Genomic DNA, 3569 nt, shown 5'->3' on the forward strand with positions numbered 1-3569 from the left:
CCAAATTGACCCAGTTACCTGTCTGAGCTAAATACACATTCACTGTTGCTTCCTAGTTCTGAGTATTGAGGTTGCAATTGACTTTCTCTTCTCTTGACCAAGATTTACTTGAAATAAACCTAGAGGTGGTTTCTGAAATCATAATATGATTTTGTGAGGGATTGCAGTATGGGGATGAAATAGGTATGTTTTACAAAGTATAAATCTTTGGGGCAGCATGAAATTCAGATTTTTGTTTGTGGGTTCAGGGAAATTGTAGCAGGCTAGGTTGGTGCTTATTGGCTTCTGAAAACATTTGATTTAACTGGATGAAGAAAATGCAGACAATATCCATTTGTCTATCTAATAGAAAAGTAGAAGGTCGTTTATTTAGGGTCCTGCTCCAAAGACAGAGGCCACTCTGGTGAGTGTACTTCAAGACCATTTGTAAATATGCTAAACAATAAGACAAAATTTCAAAGTATCATGGTTACATGTTCTAGAGAAATTTAGAACATCATCATTGTTCTAAGGAATGTCCCTACATACAAAATAAAGTCGCTTTATACAAAATGAAGTGACTTCTCCTCAAACTGCCTAGTAAAAGTAGCCAACAATAGTGTAGGTGACACCCTCAAATAATACAAAGATTATTTTACATGCTGAACTGATTTGTTTTCCTAATCATGTTTTTTTTTTTTTTAGATCATTTAATTAGGTTCTTCTTAAGACATTTAGAACACCAATTTGTGAGGATAAATTCCATTTGTAAGGGCAAACACAGATCGCAGGTAGCCCTGAAGCTGAGGAATAGCTTTAATTTTTGGTAAAATCTGGGAGTCAACAGCTTTCTGATCAATCTTGCACTGTCTGTAATCTCTTATTTCTCTTTTCCTGTGTCAAAGATCTCACCTTCCTGGTGTCTGGGCTTCTGCAGCTGCTTCTTCCTGAAGTTAGGCCTCAGTAAGATGTTTTGGGATTTTTACATTGCTGATATCAAGTTTGGTTGAGGTGGCAATGATAAATTTCCAGTGTGCTCTTTGTAGAGGAACTCAACTGAGGACCAGAGATCCAGTCATAAATAACAAGCCACTAGCCAGCTGCTTCAGGAAAACCACACTCTTGACGCTGTGGTGTCCAGTGAGGATAATCAGAAGGGTCCTGGGGGCAATGCTGGCTCGCAGTTTCTCACGCTGCTGATTGAAGGGTTTTGTGCCATGGTTCAACAGCTTTCCAGGCACATCTTCAGTAGAATAATATCTGGGCGTTTCATGAAGTTTAACCACCTGGGTACCACCATTCTTGTCACCACCAACTGGTTTTGTAACAGTTGCAAGAACTTGCTCCTTTGTTTTCTTTTCAACCTTGGATTTAGTGGCTGAGTACTTCCTCTCGTACATGGCCTTTCTGGAATATATAGCAGATCGAGAATACCTGCCAATTCCTCTGACAGGGACAGGACTGTGGCTGCAGTAGGGCTTCCCCTTCTTGGGCATTTTAGCCTTGAGGTTACCCTTTTCCACCTTGCCACCAGCATCAGCTTCAGGTTTCTTCTCTTTAGTATTGGCTTCTCAACTTTTTCACCTGCCATCTTGCAAGATGGGAAAGAACCCTAATCATATTTTATATCATTTGATGCCCGATAATTTTCCTAGTGTTCAAGGTTCATTTAATAATCATTCATTAAAAAACCCAACATTTATAGTATGCAAAGTAGTTTTAAATAAAAGATTGTCAGATTTTGAAGGAAAAGAACCACTGAAATACAGCCCTAAATGTCATTCACAGCTGCTGAAAGTAAATTATATAATCTTCTGGGGAGTAATTTGGTATTATGAATGAAAATTTTATGACGTATATTTTTTCAATACTGCAATTCCCATTCTAGAAATTTACCATAAAGAAATAATGTTGTATGCACAGATATGTATACCAAGAATATTTAACACAGTCTGGTTTATATTACCAAAGAAATAGAGCCAAATGAAATGTTCAGCAACCGTCTTGGTAGCATAAATGAGCAGTCCTCAAAAGTGATGATGCAGATCTATGTATTTTTAGAACATACTGCTAAGTGGAAAGTAGTTCCAAAACAAAATATATAGTATAAAATATTTTTCTAACTTAAAAAATGGTTTGTTCACCTATAGTAAAAAGCTGGCAGGTGGTGAATTAGTTTTCAGTTGTGGTCATGTTTCGATGGTGGAATTATGGGTGATTTTTTACTCATCTGTATCTTCTGTTGTTTTCCCATAAGGAAAATAAATTCCTTATCTACTCTAGGTATTATTCCTGTAAGGAGTTAGGAAATAATTTCACCAATATTTTTTAGACAATAGAGTCTTATGATTATGTAAAACATGCCACATTAAAAAAATTTTATTTAACAGACATTTCTATAGCACTTGCTATGTTCCAGACGTTGTTTCTCTCTGATTTTTCCTTCCCATTCTCCCTTTCGTTCTTCCTTTCTCTTTTTCCTTCTCTTACTTAATTTCTTCCTCTCCCTTTCCTCCTTTATATAATTTTTATTGTGGTAAAATGTAGCATTTTTGGTGTATAGGTCTATGAATTTTGTTAAATACATATAATAGTATAGCATATTGACTGCAGTCAATACACAGAACAGTTTCATCCCTCCACCCTCCCAATTCCTTTAAATTCCTTTGTAGTAAACACTTATTATCCTAGCCCTGGGCAACCACCGATCTCTTTTCTCTTCTTGTTTTACTTAAGTGTTATATAATTGCAATTATACAGTATGTAACCTTCAGAGTCTAGCTTATTTTATTTAGCATAATGCACTTGAAACTTATTCATGTTAAGTATATCAAGAGCTTGTTCCTTTTTGTTGCTGACTAGTATTCAATTACATGGATATAGTACAGTTTGTGTATCCATTCATCAGCCGAAGGACATTTGGGTTATGTTCAGTGTTTTGTAATAATGCATAAAGTAGGTTGAATATTTGCATATGGTTCTTAGGTGAACATTGTTTTCATTTCCCTTGAGTAAATACCTAGGAGTGAAATTGCTGGATCGTATTGTTAGTATGTCTTTAACTTTATAAGAAACTGCCACAGTGTCTTCCAAAGGGGCTGTACCATTTTGCATTCTTGCCAGTAATGTATGAGAGTTCCAGTTGCTCTGTCTCCTTGACAACATTTGGCATTGTCAGAGATTTTTTTAATGTAGCAGCTTCATTTAAATATTTATAAATATTAATTCATTTAACTCTGTGAGATGAATAGTATTACTATCTCACTTTTATGAATGAAAAAATTGATATGGACATCAGATTCCTGTCTCAAATTCACACAGTCTGTAAGTGGTAGAGCTGAATTGGTACCCAAACAACCCAAGGCCAGAATATACATTCTTAATATACTATACTATACTTCTCTTTCTGTCAATACGGGAAAGAAAGGCTTGCTATAATTCCAGTGAAAACTTGAAAGTTCATCATTTCTACTCTTGGAAAGTTGGCTAAAATTTATTGAGTCTCAAATTAATTTGCCAAACATGTGCAGTGTGGCTCCATCTAGAACTATTCCTGTCAGCTAGTTGAAGGATGTCAGTAGGCCGGCTCC

At 35.9% G+C, this 3569-nt stretch overlaps 1 pseudogene; it reads right to left on the reverse strand.

The window, feature by feature from the left end:
• Nucleotides 1-713: 713 nt before the first annotated feature.
• LOC112630720 lies at nucleotides 714-1570 on the reverse strand (annotated as a pseudogene).
• Nucleotides 1571-3569: the final 1999 nt, after the last annotated feature.

Source organism: Theropithecus gelada, chromosome 8 (genome assembly GCF_003255815.1).
Source record: "Theropithecus gelada isolate Dixy chromosome 8, Tgel_1.0, whole genome shotgun sequence".
NCBI lineage: Eukaryota > Metazoa > Chordata > Mammalia > Primates > Cercopithecidae > Theropithecus > Theropithecus gelada.